At 38.8% G+C, this 21489-nt stretch overlaps 1 protein-coding gene across 2 annotated transcripts in view; it reads left to right on the top strand.

Moving 5' to 3' along the window:
- TMEM200A (transmembrane protein 200A) overlaps positions 1-21489 on the top strand; it is a 65843-nt gene that overhangs the window by 16493 nt on the left and 27861 nt on the right. The window contains exon 2 of one of the 2 annotated variants that reach the window (XM_074333570.2): positions 667-748. The exons of the other annotated variant lie outside the window; for it this stretch is intronic. The gene's annotated coding sequence lies outside the window, so the exon portion shown is untranslated. The remainder of the gene's footprint in view (positions 1-666; positions 749-21489) is intronic. 2 annotated transcript variants of the gene reach the window in all.

Raw genomic sequence — 21489 nt, 5'->3', positions numbered from 1 at the left:
ATTCAAGAATAATCTTATTTATAAAATGAAGTTACCAAAGTACTCAATAGTGCTTATTATGTCTATAGTACTTTCTTAAGTTATGATTGAAAAGTATAAAATAAAAACTCTTCTGGACTTTGAGTCCATTGGGAGTTAGCACCATGCTAATCGGAACCCAGTGCCATCTGGTTGTCAGGCTGAAGTGGCTCTCCTTCAAAGATATTAAAAAAGAAAGTATATATATATGTGTGTGTGTATATATATATATACAGAGAGAGAAAGAGAGTCAACTTCTGATTATTTATGATTTAAATGAGATTTTGTTTGAAAAAAAAAAAGAGTCCCATTACCAGTGATAATTTCAAAATCACTGGAGAATTTGAGTTTTACTATCTAAGAGCTATGTGACCTTGGTCAAATTACTTAACCTTGCTAAGCCCTAGTTTGCGCATCCTTAGCATGGGACATGACCTCTGTAGAAAGGTTGCTGAGGGTTATAAAAGGTCATATAAGTAAAGGATCTGGTATTGTATGGCACAAAGGGACACTGCCCAGTGTGGTCCCTTCTCACCATTCACTCCCACCAGGATGCCCTTTGCATGTGCTCTGTGTGAAACAGCTCTTACCTCTGCCTGTTATCTAAGCTGAAATCTTTGCTGGTGGAAGCACTTTTCATTCTTCTAGGTCCATCTTGACTGCACCTCTTCTGTGGAGTCTCCCCCTGCCTCTCCTGGGAGAGTTGGCTGTACCTTCCAGCACTTTCAAGGTACTTTGCTCATGCCAGCAGTTAAGCCTGATGCACTGAGAGTGACTTGTATAGTTTCTGTCTCTGACACTCAGGGGTGTAAGTAGTAAAAATGGACCTATCGTCTCCCTCAGGGCAAAACAAAAAGAGTTGAATGGAGATTGGAAGGAGAAGTTTTTTTGTTTTTTTCTATTAGTGATGTTACCACTGGCAACGTTACCAAAAATAGAGGCCACTTCCGCTCTAAGGATGCAGACCTTTTGGAGACCGGGGGTTCTGAAGAAAGGCTGCAGCCCTACAAGAAGTACCCTCTCTCTACCCCCCAGGAAACTTCTTCCATCTTCTGGGGAAAGGGCAATGTAGTTGCATTAAGCAGGAACATTTCTGCTACTAAGCCTGCCAGGTTTCTGCTGTTCAGTTTCTTCTGTTGAGTCATTCTGTGGCTAGGCTCCTCAGGCACCTGTTTTGGCGGCTTAGTGACTCCAGCGCAAACGCAAACCCTCTCACCTAATGAATTGTGTGAGCTCCTTAAGGTGAGGTGTGGTGTTCTATTGTGTTTTTGACTCCTCTCAGTGGTTCTTAAACTGTTGAATTGAATGGAATTAGGACAGCTGCTCCAAGGATTTCTGTAGCATCAGGTACGATAGTGTCACCTTGATTTAGGTGTGGGTCTTATCAAGCAAGGGTATTAACTAGTTCAGAGGAATAGCCACCCTAGATTTAGAAATTTTCTTCATGATTGCTAAGAAGTCAGCAGTGTCATCTTGAACAGAACGAAGCAGCAAAGTCTGGGCATGCTGGCATTCCAAAACGTAGCCAGATGGGGAGCATTAAATGACAATAGATAATCCAGTTCTTTTCTTGGCCTTATTCATTTTGATGTTTTTGAAGCATCCATGAAGCCACTGTAATAGAATTGAAAGTTGAACACTTGAATGCCTGGCTGTGGCAAATACTCTGGCTCCCCAAACTCATAACTCAGCCGTGTCTCTAGTTATTGCTTTCCAGGTCTCTGAAAATTCTGATCAGTAAATGATGAACTGTCATGCTCAGAACCCAGGAGGTATGAGGTCAGATTATTAAGTTCATGAACTCATCCTAAAAAAAGTGCTGCATACCTCATTGCTGAATATCACTACGGTCACCTTCAAAGTACTCCCTTTGGGAAGCTATGCACTGACGCCAGCACCTAGTCCACCCTTCAAAGCATTTTGGAACTCTTTTTCTGGAATGACCATCAGAGCTGTCGTCGTATTACCCTTGATGTCCTGAATGTCATCAAAATGTCTTCCTTTCAATATTTCCTTTATTTTTGGGTAAAGAAAGAAGTCATTGGGGGCCAGATTAGGTGAGTAGGGAGGGTGTTCCAATACAGTTATTTATTTACTGGCTAAAAACTCCCTGACAGACAGTGCCATGTGAGCTGGTGCATTGTCGTGATGCAAGAGCCATGAATTGTTGGCGAAAAGTTCAGGTTGTTTTCGTCTAACATTTTCACACAGCCTTTTCGGCATTTCCAAACAGTAAACTTGGTGAATTGTTTGTCCAGTTGGTACAAATTCATAATGAATAATCCCTCTGATATAAAAAATGGTTAGCAATATCGTTGCAACAAGTTCACAAAGTTAATTGTCCGACCTCATATGTTCGGTTTTCTTTTAATTTTCAGTGTTTTAATAAATCACATTTGGTTGGTATAGAGATAAAGATGAACATTAGAAAATGGTAAATATTGTCTTCAGTAGAAGTGCAAAGGATTATTTTTCCTTTTTAAAAATTTTCTGAATAATTCTGACAATCATTAAAACTTTGAGGGTCAGTGTACCCAAAAAGTCTACAGGAATAATTTATTCAAATAATGTGAAAAAAAGTTCCTTCTTAAGTACTTTCTCAAAAACATTGGAAATTGTTTTTATCCGTATTTTATATAAAATAAATTTACCCTTAAAGAATATTTTTTTAGTTTATTATATACATTTCTCATGTTCCTGAAGTTTTTGTAAATACACCTCTCTAAAGGATACATGGATGATGATGTTACCTGTGTTTTCAAATTACCGTTTCAATGAATACATTTAGAACATTCCTTCTTTGATTCAGGAAAGAAAAGCATGTTTCCCATATGTTTGTTGGATATTTTGGTATTTTTTATCAAGCGTAACATTTGAAGTGATGATCAGAGCATGCTGAAGGTAACTTGTCAATGGACAGATAACAACTATAAAGTTTTCTGATGGAATTTTTTCCTTCTTTTAGAAGCTTCACAGTGTCAAGACAGTTTGGGCTGATTTTTGCTTTTCTTCTAATATAACAAAAGTTTACATTTGTAGTACCTTTATTTATTATCTCGTTGCAAAAAGGTTTATCTCTATCCCAGTGGTCAAGAGAAACACAAGACCATTCAGTCATTTTTAATACAATCTTTTGGATATAAATGTGGAAGAAAATAGTCAGAAAAAGCAGTGTTTATCTAGAAAGGGGATTCACTTTGTTAACCTTATGCTACATACATGCACTTTTTGGGGCATTATTAATTATGGAGATTACATAATGAAACTTTTCATTTCTCATGGCAATGGAGCCACTGCAAGGACTGAGGGGGGCCGGGGCTCCCCACTGGGATCCTGTGCCTGGAGATGAGTGAGTGACGAGAAAGCGGGGTGCTGTCAGAGCTCTGGGGACGGACTGTTATCTGGAAGAGGGCTTTTGTGATCATTTTTATAATCTGTTTGTTCTTCCAGTGATCTAATAGGGTTCCTTTCAATTCTAAACAGAGTTTATTGTCGGGGATTTGTCCGGCCATTTTTTTTTTTATATTGTTATTAACCTTATTACATAAAGCAGTTGTCTTATTTTGCCAAATCAAAGTTCCTCCAATGAATAACTTTCAATGCACAATAAAGATAAGTCGCTACCTTGATAAAAAGCATTCACTGTAAACGTAAGTTTATAGATCATTTTGTAGAGGAGGCTATTTTACGAGGTCATTTCCCATTCCTCCAGTCCTTTCATCTCCACCCAGATCTCCCAAAGAAAATGCCCTTATTTAGAAGCTCATTGTCTAAAGAAAATATTAATTTCTTTGAACCTCTGTAATTTACATCATGTTCTTCTTGAAATAAAAGGAGGCTTATAACCTTGTAACCAGTCATCTTTCATCCCATTTTCCATTTTGAAAACCTTTTCTAAGAGTCCGAGCATTAACCAACTCATAACACTACTATAAATAAACCACAGGAAGAATTTTCAGATGAGTGTTTAGGGGCTGCCTTTTGCCCTTTGGCCATGCTTTGAAATACAAATGGACAGTTGAGAAAATTATCCTTCAGCTGAGAAAGAAACTCCTCTTTCTGAAATCATATTGGTACTCTAGGGGAAATTGTTTATATATTTGTGATGGGAGGGCTCTTAAACTTGATTTATCTAGAATTTTCCTATATTCTTTATTTTACTTGTATGTACGTATGTATCTGGGTTTATACAACAACTGACATACACAGTTATTATTAAAATTATCTAAAGTATTGAAAGAGCTTTTTGATTTCCATTCTCGGAGGTAATCCCAGCCCCATTCCTTGAAAGGTAAATGATCTCTAACAAAGTGAAACGAGCTCAAACTGAAGCTCAGATGAAGGGTAAGCGATGTTTGTGTAGCAGCACTTGAGTGTTTGGAAATGCCTAAAAGGGTAGCCCCCGCGTTTGCTTGGGGCAAAACTGGAAGCTGCTCTGGACTCCGATTCTGCCTTTTGGAGCAAGCTAGGGCTGCCCTAATAGAGCACCTTTTATTGTCTACTTTTAGTTACTAACGGAAACCATGTTATTATCAGATATAAAGACTGGCATATGGGAATCCATGATCTTTTCAGACCATTAGAGAATCTGGGAAAGTGGTTTAAAGAAGGCTTCTAAGCTCTTCATCTCAGATGTCATTCCCCCCACCAACCCCCAACGATGCAGCCAGCATTGCCCAATCTCTATCGCGTTCACATATCAAGGAAACCCTCAGTCTTTAAAAGCTACTCTAGGTGATTAACCCTGCAATATTTTTTTCACACACAAAAAAGGAAAAACAAACTAGTACAAATGTAGTATCAACAGATAAAGACCTTGGAATATTTTCTAATATAACAAATTTTCTTTGCATTTCAATGCTATTATTTTAAAACTGTCCAAAGGCAGTATGTGCTCCTTTTTCTTCATCAGCATTTGAAAGCCAGGTCCTTTTGTACATGACCCTGTAGGACTCCCAGGCACTTCCTCGCAGAGAACCTATTTCTAAACCTTTCAGTTGTGGTGGAGGCAGTCACGTAGCTCATTCATCAATAATGCTTTAATGCTATTAGAGTAAGTGGGTAGAAGGAGGCTCTTCTATCAATCTTCTATCAAATTATCTATCAATTCTATCTTCTATCTTCTATCAAATTATCAATTCTAAGAGGATTTGACCTTTAAGACTCTTTTTAGCTCTGTCATTTTGTAACAAAATATCTTTCTTATTAGAAGGTGGTGGTGCGAAACACTGAAATGCTTGAAAAGAACGCATGAGGGGATCACCTGTCTGTAACTGTCCCCCAGCCCACTTGTGTTTGTAATAAAAATATGACAAAATTTAAGGCCTTTGCAAAAACTCCCATAATTCCTTTGTAGCAGAACAAATATTTTTGTTTACATGGGGGTGTTTAAAATGGTAGGCAACCCTGCATCTTTTGAGTGCAATGTGTGGACTTGACGACGTGACTTCTCAAGTTTGTTTGCAGTTGGTTGAGCCAAAGGGACTCAAATCTGTAGAGGGAATTCTAGACCAAAATCATGCCACAGTTGTATCCATGTTTCCCTGAATAGTCATATGTGAGGCTCTTTGGCAACTGGACTGGGAATATTTCTGACTAGAATGGTTTAGAACCCGGTCCAATTTCTGCTTTTTGTTTCGTTTTGTTTTTGTTTTTAACTGTTTGGAAGCTTTTAAAGTCTTGTTTGCCTTTTTGTGATGGGAGGAAGGAACACAAAAATGTGAGAGTAGGTATTCCAATGTCTTAGAGAATTGAAAATTTACAGTTAGTTTCTGCTTCTCAAAACAATTTTCCTTTCACAGGTGGAAGTTTCCATAATGAGTAGTGTGGGGGTGAAAGGGAGAATGGCATGTACCACTTAGGAAAGAGGGGAGTAAAATTTTAAAATTCATTAACTTTATTACATATTAGTGGAGGTCATTTGGAGATTATCATGCCCACTTTTGTAATCTACATTATCAAGAGAAGTGAAGGAGTTCAAGTTTTAGGTGAACAATAAGTTGGAAAATGTGAAAGGAACTAGGATTGTTCTGGAGAAGAGAAGGCTCTTATTACTGGTTTTCAATTGAAGAGTTAAATAGCTCCCTCTTTAGGGAAAACAAGTTTAAAAGGAAATGTGCTTAAACTACATTAGGAAATTAACTATATACAGTTGCTTCCTAACTAAGTTGGTAACTCCCATAATGAATTATCAAGAGAGATCTTATATCTGTCCTTAGAGAAAATGGGACCTATCCCCTGGGTGTGACCACTCATTGCTTACGTAAGTTCTGTTTCTTTTATATGTTGATTTTATATGTGCATTCTTGCTTATGTATGTTTTCACTCATGTATAGTATTTAATAATCTAAATTTACGTATCACTGTTTTATCTGTTTCTGATAAGGTGGTTGATTCCTTTAGTGAGTGGCATAATTAGCTAATCAGTGCTTTCTCAATCTTGACACCAGAAACAATGACTGTTAATTTTTATATTTTTAAGTATATATTTGATTTTTAAAATAATTATGGTACTTAAACAATGACATGTATCACTCAATTACAGACACTAAACTTACCAAGGATGAAAAAAGAAAGTATTTGTATATCCTTCTTTAAAGCATATTTATTTCAGTTTATGTGAATTATGTGAACCACTGCAGGTATGGGTGCTTATAAGACCATGTAACTCATGGCATGCAGCGTATCACGAAATAGCAGTAATGTTAACACTAATCATTCCGTTTAAGGAGAAGACAAGCAAACTTATTTTTTAAAAGAGCGGTGGTGCTTCATCATTCATCTGATAAAGATTTATTGAATGTAAATATAAATTATAAAACAAGTATGAAAATGCTACTATATTCTAGCTCCAATATCTTTAGATAATTAGATAGATCAATGGTATTTTCATTGCCTTTCAACAAATCAGAACCTTAGAATGTAATTATAGATTAGAACTATTATTGGTTGTTGGATTTGGACAGACTGTAGAATATCTAATATAGTCCTCTGATTTTACATAAGAGGAAACAAAGATTTAGAATTGGGACTCAAGCATACAGCAAGACATTAGTGGAAGCATGAGCCAGATTGGGGCGAGGGGGTGTCGCCTGGTTCTCAGCCTAGGCCACGTACGACTGTATGCAGTGTCTAGAATGCCAAGTATAGATTGTGAGAAGGGCAGTGAAGGCACATGCTGGGAATAATGATGAGAATAGATATTTCAGTGTTTGTAGAATGAGGGGAAGAGCGAGGTAGGAGCGTGCAGAAACGTATGGAGGGGAGCTAGGAACGGGACCTTAGGTAACCAAGCCAATGCTGTACATGTGAGACCACTGCAAGGTGCCTTCTCAAATAGAAAGCGTAGGCTCTGCGAAGTAAATGGTACTTTAGAACTTGAATTTCATCTTGCTGTGAAGGAAAATGCCTAACATTTGTTCATGTGTACTCTGTGTACTTTGTTAGGTACTTTGTCCATGCCTTTTCATTTGAATTTCCATCCATGAATATTCTAGAAAAGTGACTAAGCCTTGGCTGCTTACCAAGTACAGGGTTTGTCACCAGAGCTCTTGCTTTTCTGGCATTGTTGCCTCCCTCAACTCTTACCGTATTATTAAAATATGTATGTATAAAGAGAGTGACAAAAAGGTGTTATAAACTTGAAAGTTATATGGATCCCAGGGCCCTCCACCAAAAAAAAATTAATATAATAGGAGGAAAGCCCAGGGAACAGTGCAGGGATCCGGAGTCAGTCTTCTTACTACTAGGGAACTCAGTGACCTGTGCAGACTATGTCTCCTCTTGTTGCCTCATTTTCCTCATCTGTCAAATGGATACTGATTTCCCAGGGTTGTAGTGAGGGTTAAATTAAATTCAGACTTTTGAGAAACCAATAATTTTACATACAGAGACGATCACAAGCCAGATTTTAACACCATTAGTTGGTTCTGATGATTCACTGAATTTCAGATTTTCTTAGACATTTCAAAGTTCTTCAGTACAATTTCCTGATCATTTATGCTAAGAAAGAGACATAGGTATGAAGTTCCATGTTCTCATTGCATTACATGGGCTCCTGGTATTCCAGAACTATAAGGTCTCCACCCACTGCTTTGTTAATGTACGTAAGAAGGTTTAGCCACGTGAAAATTGCTCGTATTGACACTTAAATTCTTCTGCTTCTAAGTGCATTAAGAACTTACCCAGAATGCCAGAAATAAGTGTTTTAGTTTCTTGGATGTTCTGGTTCACTAAGATGGTATAAATGCTTTATCAAATTTTCAGAAAAAGTATAAAAAACGATATGTGCAACAACAGCCTACAAACTATTTTCGACTGTAATTGAATCTTTTTTTATTACAAAATCTCATGGCCTGCTAGACATGATTATACGTCGTACAGCGTGGTTTCTATTTTATCCTAGTTGTTTGGATCCTGGAGAAATGAGATCTTATTATACCTCTCAGGCATCTAGTTTTAACCAAGAAGCGTTCCGACGTTCTTAACTATAGCAGCTGTAGAGAAAATCTGAATGTGTCCCATTTTGGTGAAATGACCAATGCCTTTTATCATGTCATATGTGACTGTGACACACATGGAGGGTGCTGTTATGCAGAGGGCAGGAGGGGCATGAGACTGACTCGCGTTCAGAGCAGCTCTACCATTTTCTGTGTGGTCTGTCATTTAATCACAGTCAACCACTTTTGAATTTACAAAGTGAGACTAGTACCACCTACTTTATAAGATTGCTCTAAGGTTTAAATGATCAAGTATGTGAGAAAGCTTGACAAGAGTTAGTATTCTTTATACACGTAAAGGTGCGAGCCCTGTCTTTCTCATGAATACTTTTCCCTCACTGCGTGGGGGAACACATTGCATATAGTAAGTGCTTAATAAATGAATGAATTGGGGCTGTGAAAAAAATAATACTGCCCAGCAAGGAGCAGATGTGGGCTCATTGCCTGGCAGATTCCTTCTCAAGTCAGTGCCAATGTTTATGAGCTTGCTCTGACCTTCCCGGGCAGCCTTGAATGTTTGGTTCCTCTGCCCTGGTCTTTGTTGGCTCTCCTTCAGTACAGCGGGATTTCTCCACTTTTCCACTATTAACAAATGATCTAATTCTTTGTTGTGGGAGATTGTCCTGTGCATTGTCGGCTGGTCAGCCACAGCTGTAGCCTCTACTTACTAGATGCCAGTAACACACTACCTCAAGTTATAACAATAAAAAAATGTCTCCAGACACAGCCCCATCTGGGAGGGACAAAGTGGCCTCCAGTTGAGAACCACTGTCTACAGCAGTCATCCAGTAATGATCAGTTAGCCTGTGCCCCCTCCCCACCACACTGCCAGCCCCTAATGGGTTGTGCTGTGTCCTTCTTTGAGCTACAGCTCCCACACGTGGTGTAAGTGCAATAAATATGGAAAGAAGAAAAGGAAAATATGCTTAAAGAATTAATCAGTTTTAGTATTGTATTGGTCCATATATATATAGAAACATCTCGGATGTTTCTAAACATCCAAGAAACTAAACAAAATATCATTGATCTATTTGTTTTCTTCAGGATCAAAGAATCAAAGACTTTCTATAACCTCAAGTCTCTTTTCTGAAACAATTAATGCCACCACCTTCTTCTCAGACCTTTCTCTGCCCCATGCCCTGGTCATTGACAGAATTACGTAACGTGTTCACCCAAAGTGAGGGTAATGTGGGATTGGATCCTTGAGGCTTCAGGCTTCACGGTTCTGGCAGAGATTAAAAGCTCCTCTCCCTCCCCTCCCCAACAACATCTATTAACAGCTTCTTCACCTAAACCCCAACTACCATCTACACCCTGAAGATCCCCGAGTAAGTACCTCTAGTTTAGTACCTCTGTATTCCAGAACCACGGTTTCTAGCACTACAAGAGAGCTCCTCTTGTGCGTTTCCCAGGCCCTGGAAACAGAAGCTCTGTGTATGAAAAACTGAACTCATCCTCTTCCTTCTTTTCCTCCTTTTAAACTTCCTTCTGGACTCTTTATCCCAGGGCATCATGCAGGGCTCGGAGTCAGTCTTCTTTTATCCCTTGATGACTCAGTGACCCTGTGCAGATTATGTCTCCTCTTGTTGCCTCATTTTCTTCATCTGCCAAATAGATACTGATTTTCCAGCGTTGTGGTGAGGGTTAAATGAGATAATGTATGTGAATTACTTACATGATACATTTAAATCACTTAGGAAAAAAAGGTCTGGCCTGCTGAATTAATGGTAGATGTTGTTGTCTGAAACTCTGCATTAGCCAGATACCGGAGAACCATCTCTTACTTCATCCCTCACCGTTTCCCTGTTCCCACCGAACAAATCCCTACAAGTTGTTAGCCCTATTTCCCATTTCAATTCAGTGTGGCCCAGTCTTACCCATGTGCAACGGCCTTCATCCTTTGTGGTCCAGATTGTTACAGTAGTCTTTTCACCAGCCTTTCTTGTCCCCAATTTCACCTTCAGCCTATCTGTCCATGGTCTTGCTGCCTCCTTGTCTCCCACTGGCTTTGTACTGCAGGTTATTAGCCTCTCAAACACTCTGTAGATGGCTCTTTGTGATCTGCCTACTGCTTACCTTCCAGTCTCACCATGGACAGTTCCCCGACCTCCTTTAGCAATCAAACCCCGTGCTTCCATGCCTTTGTGCCGGCTATTCCCTCTTCCTTGTGTTTCTTCTTTTCTTTGTGGAAGAACATCTATTTCTCTTTAAGACAAAGCCCCATCATCTCTTCATCTTTGAAGCAACGCATGGCCACCCTTCACTGAGATCGTTGCTTCTCTGTACGTAATTGTATGCTTGTCCTCTTACCACACAACACCGTGTATACGTATCTTCTAGCACTTGCCATATATAACTTATGTTGCTTGATTGTGTCCCCCACTAAATTGTGAAATTTTGACATTGAATTCATTTTGGTTTCTCACTCATTTTGGTTTGTATAGTGAGTAGCTCATTTCTTAGCACATAGTAAGTATTTAATAACTCTTCCTAGATTGAATAAAGCTAGGATTTCATAAGATTGAGTTGGGCTGTATAGAATTACAAAATTGTAGGAACAAAATTGAATCAGAATAAGTTTGCAGAATACCAAGGGGCCTGGGTGGTAAGGCATGCTGCCTCCTTTTATTGTCCCTGACTTGAGGAAATTTGACCTTGTAAGGGAGAAACACCAGAAGAAAAAAACAAATCAATTATTACAATAGAGGGCCATTTTAAAAAGTATGTATTTAGTATCATGGCAATAGAGACAAAGTAATTTTTTCAATAAGTGGAGTCATGTCATTGCCTGAGGGCCAGAAATGACCAGCTCAAACATCAGAGGTAGATATTCAGTGGGCAGATGGTTTACATCAATCAATTTCAAGCTTCCAGTATCAGTTACAGCTTCACGATATGAGCTTGATCAAAGATCACATTCAACAGGCCAGGCTGTTTCGGGATTACCTGGCCTCATCCGCAAAAGAAAGGGGCCAGGGTTTTGTCATTTTCTACCTAAGCATTCTTAGGTTAGTTTTACTACTAAAAGCAAGTCTCAACAGTCCTTTTTGCAGGAATATTATTTTCAGGCTTGTCATGTAAAGTTGGAAACACAGCGTCCACTTTCTCTGCCTTAGGGAGATGACCCAAACATCGTTTAATGACACCACTAACCATTTTAATACATGATTTCTTTGGAGGAGTGGATTTGGTCTCCTGGGTCTAGGGAACAAGTTTCCACATTGTCCAAATATGTACTTCTATAAATTACATTTGAACCGTTTCTCACCGCATTTCATCATTTGGAATCTTCTCTCTCCTGAGAAAGGACTTTCTTTCTTGATCTTACAGATTATAGCATATTGCTCTTCAGTTAGAATAATCAATGAGTTTCTAGTCTCATTATTTGTGCACTGCTTTGGTGTTGAGGTGAAATAGCAATGAATCACATTCTTGGTCGTATTTAGTGATTCAGTAAACTGTACTTGTGAGTCAGGTGTTAGGGTTTGAAGTCAATATTAGTTCATTTCTCAAAATCCTTATACTAACCCTGGAAGATATGGCTCTTGACTGTTCTGTATTCAAAGAGCCAACACCCTTCTGCTAAACCCAGGTTAGAGTCTGTAAGCCCGAGACTGCTTAGAGGAAAAGGCTGGACTGATGTGCAAGAAGGAATTTTTGTCAAGGTTTGGTATGATTCTACTGTTTGACAACTGTCTACTTGAAAGTCCCTTCCATTCCTACAGAAGGGAAAACTTACTTCTGCCAGCAGTTTTCTGCCAGGCATTGGAATGACTCCCTGTAAATACACAGAGTAGCAGGGGTGGAAGAGCTTTCTTCCCTCCCCACGCTGCTTCTGCTTCTGGCAAAGGTTTGGGGTTTGGCAGGGGCGCCCCGCCTCTGCACGGTCTGCCCTGGGAGGTGGGGGATTCCTTTAACTTCCAATTACCAGTTTCTTTACATGTGGGAGGACATTTTTGGCACAGTTTATCCTCTTCATGTCTGGCTGACAGCATCCTTGCTAATTTATTTTTTTGGCATCCTTTATGCATTTGTTAAGATGTAAATGGTATGTACAAAGCATTGGAGTGAAGGCTGAATTTAAATTCTGGAGCTTCTAGAGGGTCTGAGATGTCAGAAGTTCTTTCTTTGGAATAGAGGTTACGGTACTGCATAAATAGAAAACAATAGGTGTGATTTACTTGCATTCTTGCAAAAGTCTCAAGACCATTTAGTGAACAGTAAATCACAGAATCCTAAACTTGTTAGTGGGTAAAGATTTGAAAGTTTGTGTGGTCTATTGCTTTCATTTCCCACTGAAGAAATTGAGGCTGGGAACACTGAAGTGACTTGCTCAAGGCCACCCAGCTGGCCAGTGCTACAGCCCATGCCAGAATTCTGGTCTTTGGTCTTTGTCCCGTATGCTTTTCACTGTATCTCAATGTTTTGAAAGTGGTAGACATTCAGTAAATTGTCTTAGGTATATCAAATATCTATCTTCATAGTTCTTTCTGCACATAGGATGGAAAAATATAGAAGCTCTCCTCTTTCCCCTTTAAAATAAAGTCTGGTAGTTACATAGTCATACTGGATGGATTGACTATAATTCTTGCAGTTAGATTGAATTGCCTGGAAAAGGGGTCACTTCAGTAGTTTTCCCCTCTCTCAAGTGGTTAGAACCCTTAGTTAAAATGCCAGCCAGCTGAAACATGTCAAAATCAATCTGTGATTTTGGAGACTGTGGAAAAGCAGTTCCAATAGTCTGCCCTGGACGGTCTGTTCTATTATACTTTCTGAAACATTAATAGCAGATTTGTGAAGGCATATTCAGGAAGAACAGATCTCACAAATCATTTCTTCAGAGGGGATGATTATATAAACAACTAATTTGAGTGAAAGTAACTCAGAAACTATTTCAGGTTCTGGTTGAGAATCCTAAGTGCTCAAGTCATTTTTTAAAAAGCTCTCATTAAACCCGGTATTAGGAAGTGATTTTTTTTTTTTTTTCAAATAAAAGGTTAATGAACGAAGTTTCTGTTTATAACCATTGCTTTTGAATTCACTGGTCAGATGGAGAAGGTTTTGCTGGTAATGATGACAGAACAGGCTCACCACACACTTCCTTGCCTGGACTGGGTGAAAGGTTATAGCAGTTATACTCCTAGCTCCATGCTTACTCCATATTTTGCCATCACTAGGTTTTGTCAGTGATTTCAACTGTGTATATTTGATAGGTGAAAAATATATCATTGCTTTACGTGGCTTTTCTTTATTAATATGGTTGAGTAACTTTTTTGTGTTAAGACATAAATAGGCAAGTAATATTGTTTTTCTGTTTTCCTTTGGAGTGTTGTTAATTTTTAAATCGTTGATTTCTGAGAACTCTCTATAGCAGGGCCAGTATTCCTTTGCCTGTCGTATATGTTGTAATATCTTTATTTATAGTTTCTCTTCTAAATTTGACAGTGGCTTTGACTCACAAGAGTTTTAAATTTTATATAGCATCCTTTAAAAAAATACAAACGTATTGGCATCTGGCTTTATCACTAGGATTAGAATACTCAAAAGGAGGAATTTATGAAGTGCTTTAATTGGAAAGAATTCTAACTTTCCATCAGAGTAATTCATATAATAAGCAAATGGAGCATTATGTAAAAATAATGTTTCCCAGAATAAATAGGGAAAAATGTATACACTTACAGTAATTAGTGAAACTTTACAGTGAAATACAACAAACAAGTTTGAAAGAATGAAAATTGAGAAACCGCACTACAACGCTGTTCATGGAAAATGGGAATAGCCTGATTAAAAAATGGTAAAAAGTTTAAGAGACTCAGTAGATATATACAAAATGTATATATTTTATCGTGAAATACAGTGCAGAAGCAGAAAATAAATATATGGTATGTGCAATTTAAACAACTCATAACAAACTCAAGAAATTTCTATAAAAATCCTAGGTTTACAATTTATTTAATTTTACAGGAAGTTGACACAAGCTTTATTAAAAGTATATGTTAAATGAAGTGAAATACCCTGTATTCTATTAGAAACTTTATGTAGTATCATCTTAAGTTACTGTAAAAATATTGCCTATTTAAATTGTCTTTTCGTGTGTAAGAACCTTCATCTCTTCTCTATCCTCCCATGTTGTTTTTACTGTAATTTTTCCATCTTGGTTTTATTTACCACTCTGAATTTTCAGTGGCTCAATTTCATTTTATTTTTGTCATTGGCAGCCCTGCTTCTCTCCTTCTATCTCTAGGTGCAGCCGCAGCAGGTAAAAACACTTGGAAAAAGCACGTGGATGTAAAATTCTGTCTTGGAGTCCTTACATTAACAATCCCCTCCATTTTGAGAGGTATCTGACATGTGACTGCATTAGTGATCATTAATTACTAATTTGAACTCTATTTACAAATGTAACAAAACATTCCCAAGAATGTTTTATAATTATTTTTTGAAGACAGCAAGTCTCATACTTCCTTTCCAGTTGTTTAGACAAAATGACCAAAGAAGATACCACTTTCATACCAAATAAATTCGAAATACTGTAATGATTTTGATAAGTGGTATCCAGAAATAGTTGTGTGTTTTTTTTAAACTTTTTTAACAAGAAAATTTTCCCTGATCATATACATTGGTGATCATTTATATAGTAAGAGCATTATTGGAAGAAGCAAATTATGTTTTCAAAATTACAGTTTTGATTGAGAAACGTATAATCTTTGATAACGTGTATTTTTAAGTGAAAAAGCATGAATCATCCTTTGGGTTTTCAGTGAATCCTTCTTATATCAGAAACCTTTAAGGATTGCTCTTCTCACTTAAATATACTATTGCAGTAGTTTGTTTTTATTTCTTCTTCAGTTCACTTTCCATCAGTGGACTGTGTCATGGTAGGAGAGTCACTCTAACTGAGAATGAGAAGTCCCATGCATTTCTATCCATGTGAACAGTCACTCACCTCTGACTAGTGGATTGCTCAGCGCACTGAGCAAAAGGCGCAACTTTGTGGATTGGTGCCATCACACAGTGTGCCTTCAGCCCCCAGCGTGCTTTCAGCGCTGAGTCCCCTGAGCGCCTCTTGTCTTCTCCCCATGTTGGCTTGCACCACCCTCCCCACGTCTCCTTACCTACTGCTTCCTAAACCAGACGACAGACTGGCGGCAGTGGTTCACACCTAACAGGACTCACCACGGGCTGAATGGACCCATATGAAATTGCCAAATTGACCAGTTCTGACTCACAAAATCAGCAATTGCATCTCCTTTAAGCAAATGTATGCTTCTCTTCATCGTTCTATCATTCCATGACTTCTGGGCATAGATGACCTTCTTCCACCTCAGAAACCATAAATGGTTTCTCTTCTAGGACATGGCTCCCACAGTTATCCTTGTCATTTCATACCGAGTTTCCCCCCAAATAAGACCTAACCGGAAATAAGCCCTAGCACGATTTTTCAGGATGACATCCCCTGAACATAAGCCCTAATGCGTCTTTGGGAGCAAAACTTAATGTAAGACCCGGTCTTATTTTCGGGGAAACACGGTATCTTCCATTTCTAACATTTTGCATTGGCTCCTTCTCATTAACATATAGTATTAGTCAAGTGATTTCTGTCTTTATATTTGATTTTTAAGACTGTATATAGCATACCACATGAATAAAGGAGAAATATAAATTATTTGTGCAGTTTAAAGAATAATAGTATGACAAACACTACCCGGCTTAAAACTAGACCCTTTATATCTGAAGGTCTTGTGGTTCTGATCCCTCCTCCCTCTCTCCCCTAAACAATCTCCTGAATATTATATTATTTTTGTCTTTGCTTTTCTTTATAGCTTAATCACGTGTACGTATCCCTTAAAAATCTCATTTAGTCTCACATTTTTTAACATCAATGGAATCATAATATAGATAATCTTCTAAAACAGTAGCCTTTTCACTCATCATTATGTTTGTAAGATTAATCTGTGTTAACACGTGTTACAGCTGTTTCCTCTCACCAGATTTCCACTTTCCAGGTGTACTGTTGTAGACTGTCTACCTAATCTGATGTATAATGTCCTGAATTCCAAACAAAATAAGTTCATTTTTCAGTTTTTATTCCCTGAAAAGAGCTTATTCTGTTTCACTTTGTCAGCCTCGTTTCCAGAAGCAAAAGTCTTCTGTCTTAAACAGAAAACCAATCCCCTGTCCTTAATTGTGTATCCATCTCTAAATAATGCTCTTTCTCTTTTCCTTCAAGACTAAAATCTTAGTGAGGGTCATTCATACTGATTCTTTATGTCTTAGTGTCCCATCCAGGCTTCATTTGCTTTCTTTTTTTCTTTTTTTAAAAAGATTCTATTGGGGAAGGGGAACAGGGTGAATTTCCAGGACTTTAATGGGGAACAGTGTGTTTTCCCAGGACCCATCAGCTCCAAGTCAGGTGTGTTATCCTTCAATCTTAGGTGTGGAGCGTGCAGCTCAGCTCCAAGTCGAGTCGCTGTTTTCAATCTTAGTTGCAGGGGGTGCAGCCCACCATCCCATGTGAGAATTGAACCAGCAACCTTGTTGTTAAGAGCACACACTCCAACCGAGCCATCAGGCCTCCCCTGCAGCCCAGCTCAAAGTGCCTTGTTCAAGCTGAGTTGCAGGGGAGGGGAGGGGGCGTAGCTCTCTGGCACATGTGGGAATTGAACCGGCAACCCTGTTGCTCAGAGCTTGTGCTCTAACCAACTGAGCCATCCCACCGCCCTTTCATTTGCTTTCTTGATGGTTGACCTCTCCATGTTTTTTAAACTTTCTTCTTTTGTGTTCTTGAAAGCTCCTGACAGCCTCTTTTTTTCTCCCTCTGTTAAATGTAAGCCTCAAATGGTTTATAATCTGGTTTTGAGCACATTGTACCTGATTTTAATGTAGCATTCCTTTTATTTTCATATGGATAGAGCGAAGACCTCCTCACACAATGTAGAGGCTCCTGGAATTATAATTGTGCTCTGGCAGTCTCATGGTGCCGTATTAAGCCTCTGTGGATGAGGGGGTGGGAGAAGGCAGAGAAACTTGATCTTGCATCTGAAACTGCTTAAATGTATTTTAAGTAGCTTCTGAATAACAGTGATAGAAGCAAAATTAGTTGGAAAAAAAATCTAACAATGTTTCCTTTTATTCAGGGATTCAATTCACTTTGGATGTGGTTCAGGCGTCAAGTTTGTGAAATATCACACTAGCTTGGCAGCAGGATCAAGAGCCTCCTGTTTGGGCAAGGATTTTACTATATAGCAGAATTGGTGATGTTCAGCAGGTATATTTTGCTTGCATTTGCAAAGTTTAGCCAAGAGGATTGAAGTAATGGTCTAGGTAATTCAAAACCAAAACCTTTGTTGTCTCAGTTCTCTCATTCAAAAAATTATCCAAATAATTTAACATTAATTACCCATTTCCCTGAATACCTATGTACACGAAGATACTTGATTTAGTCAATATCATAAATGTCTACTAGGTCTGAAACACTAATCGCTGCAAAGAACTCAGAGATGAATAGGAGATAAAGCCCTCAAGTTGTCTCCCATCTAGAGGGGAAAAAACCCGAATAATTTATAGACAAATAATTTATACTGCAAATCAGACTATACATGGCATTTAAGGAACAGAAAAGTTACCCTGTTTCTCCAAAAACAAGACCTAGCCGGACAATCACCTCTAATGCATCTTTTGGAGTAAAAATTAATATAAGGGTCTTATATAAGACCTGGTTATAGTAAAATAAGACCGGGTATTATATTATATTGTATTATATTATATGATTATTTTATATTAAAGACCCGGTCTTATATTAATTTTTGCTCCAAAAGACACATCAGAGCTGATTGTCTGGCTAGGTCTTATTTTCGGGGAAACATGGTATCTAACATTTCATGTGGAAAGGAAACTTGACTCTCACAAATGTTGAAAGTTATTCTCTTTTGAAGGAGATTTAAGAGACTGCTCTCAGACCTGATCTCTGAATTTTCTATCCTCTATGTTTTTTATTTTTATATAATGACTGTATTGATATTTCATTTACATACCCTGTGTAATAAGTGTGATAAGTTCAGTTCCTTCATCAGACCTGGTAAGATGTGGTTGAGGAGTTCAGATCTGTAAGAAGGCAGATGTGAAAACCATATTCCCAGGATAGTACAAAAAGGGCCCCATTGCGTACAATACTGTAGTGACCCAAAGGAGGGAGGTGTGAACTCAATGAGGTAAGTAGAGCAGATTACACAGGTTTCAGGACCCAGTGGGAGGAATGGAAATTTAGCAGGGAGACACAGAAGTAGAGCATTCCAGCTTTTCTGCTCAGCTGGGCACCTTTCTAGGCTTTTTCTCCAACCATACCTGGGGCCGGAGAAAGTCTACATGATGAACCTTCCAGACCCTGTGAGGAGTTCTGAAATTCCTTCTGTCTTCACCTTCCATCCGCAGTCCACATATCTACTTTCTGTTCTCTTTGTCCCTAGGCTCTGGATGGCCGTAGAGCCTGAAATGGATTTGGCAGGTGTTCCAGCTTAGACTGGGTCGGGGAATCAGACACAGGCGAAGAAGGAGCATGTGAAAAGTCAGGGAGACAAACAAGGCTGGAGGCATGTGGGGAGCATGAATAAATCTGTGTGGCCTGAGCATAGGTAGGGCGCTCGTGGAAGAGAGGTAGGAAATGGGGTTGACCAGAAAAGAAAAGCACAATCCAGGACCCAGAATAACATGTGATTTGCTCAGGGGTTGGGATGTTGTTATGTGGGGAATGGGTGTGCGTGGGGAACTTGAAAGGCTTTCCAATAGCAGACTGACATGAGAAGACGTGGAGTGAATGCATACTGTTTAGCTCATCTTATCGTTTCTGTGTGGAAGCCATTGGTGAGTGTGCTGCTTCCATCTCCCTTCAGCAGAGAACCTACTTCTGGAGTAGTTGGCAGCAGTCTGCAGGTGCCACGTCTTCTGATGTGTCACAGCATTCCCACAGGCCACACTCTCCCTGGACTGCTACCAGGTGACAACTGAGCATGGCAGGGAACCAGAGCCAGGCCAGTTCTGCCCAACGCAGGACTCTTCTCGTGGGCAGTGTTTGCTTGAGTTTGGACTGACAGCGACTTTCTCAGAACTGCATGTGTCTGAGGCTCCGCCTGCTTGATCCTTCTTTCTCTTTTTCCTTTCATGGGTGCCAAGGGTTTATGGTGGTCTGAGGCTTTCTCTGCCTATTTCTGTACCCGCCCACTCTCTGTCACAGGTGTTTTCTCCCATAATCTCTTAGAGTTCTAATTCTGTCTTGACATCTGCTTCCCACAGGACATGAACTGACACATGGTGCCTTAAAGTCTAGTTTTACATTTTAGTGTATATCTTTAGGTGGTTATTTACATGTTTTACCCTCTGAACTAGCATGCTTTCCCTTTTATGAAATAGAACGTTTTATGAAGTTAGAGGGAATCTTACATCAATGATCTCAGGACAGATTGGAGCCCTGAGCATGCTAAGATTCTACACACAAGTTTATCATTACAACTACCTGGGATCCGACAGGCTTCTGGAGACTCGTGTACAAAGCCAGCCTTGCTTAGTGACACTTAGCAATGTACTTCCCACATCCCATCGTGGCAGGATTGGCTCAGATTCCAAGAGTTGATGGACAGGAAATGCTTCAGACAGACAGGAGTTTTTCCCCTGACTGTCATTCTTATAAAGTATTTTGATATCTCATAACTAGCAGGTGGTTAGATAAAAGAGGAAGATAATTCAGCCTCTTAAAAGCCTGTGGCCTAGCATTTGGTAGGACAAGATTAATTATAGCCAACCACCATGCAATTTTTGAGGCAGTTTTTCTCTCTGGAATATTGTGCCTTATGTATGAAAGGCCCTTACTCTTTCTCTTTAATAAAAAGAACCATGTTCTTGAAGTAGGTTGTAATCTTCAAACATCAGAAAAGTATGGAAGTTAATTTTTAGTTTTTAGAAGGTCATTTATTTCAGTTTATACAATATGGCTAATAGCAACCTCGTAAACTACATTTATTTAGAATAAAATGTTAGGTTGAGTATTATGTTTTCTGACACTAAAATGAATGTCTTTGGGTTAAGTTATAGAATTGAGCCTTATCTAATCTCCTGGGCAGACTTCCAGACGTCCCCAGGATCAGAGCTCCTTTGTGAGTTCTCCGCGAACGGGAATTCCCTGTTTGGTCCAGGGTTTACGGAGAGACTGAGGACCAACCTCATGGTTCTAGCTGCAGTGCTTTGCTTTCATCTTACTTTAGAATCTCTGCAGTAAGAGACAACCAAAAGGCCGGCAAAAATTCAAATGATTCAAAATCTGTGGAGTGATAAAATGTTAAGTGCCTTTAACATGAGCTTAAAAATATGTATCTTTTAAGTCCAAATGATCTCATTGTAATTGTGGGAATTTTCTAGTAAGTTTTCATTTAAAGAGAATACATAGTAGTTGCTTAAATGTGAAAGCACCATGTAAAGAAAAATCTCTTATTTTTGTGAAATTGTCTAATAGTGCTAGGAAGTCTGCTTGATGAAAGGGTTTCATGTGATACTGTAATTTTGCACTATTTAGAACCCGTGCACAAAGGAAATGTTCCTGTTCAGTGTGGTAGATCCCTTGTTTAAACAAAACTAAGTGATAATCAGTGAACATGACAAAAGTGATTACTTCAAAAGCCCAAGTGAAATGTTAATGAACTTATGTCTTAATTCTGATAAGGTTGAATTTGGCGGGCATGACCTAATTAAATTAAGAATAAGTTATGCGTGTTGTCATAGCTCTGGGGAAATCACAGTAGATGTAGACTTCGCTACTAGAGGGAAGCTGTCTGCGTCAAGTGGAAGGTTTTGAAAATCAATATGGCATCTCACATTGACGCTGGAGATTTGTTTCAAACCAGTAATTGACTGTGCTGGGATGAGTGGATGAAGTGCTAAGGCAAATCAATGTCGTTTTTTACAGTTATTATTTTTTTTAAGTCTC

This window comes from Rhinolophus sinicus, chromosome 2, assembly GCF_057876585.1.
Source record: "Rhinolophus sinicus isolate RSI-liver-muscle chromosome 2, RSI-T2T, whole genome shotgun sequence".
Classification (NCBI taxonomy): domain Eukaryota; kingdom Metazoa; phylum Chordata; class Mammalia; order Chiroptera; family Rhinolophidae; genus Rhinolophus; species Rhinolophus sinicus.
This window is presented reverse-complemented; position numbering and strand designations above follow the sequence as displayed.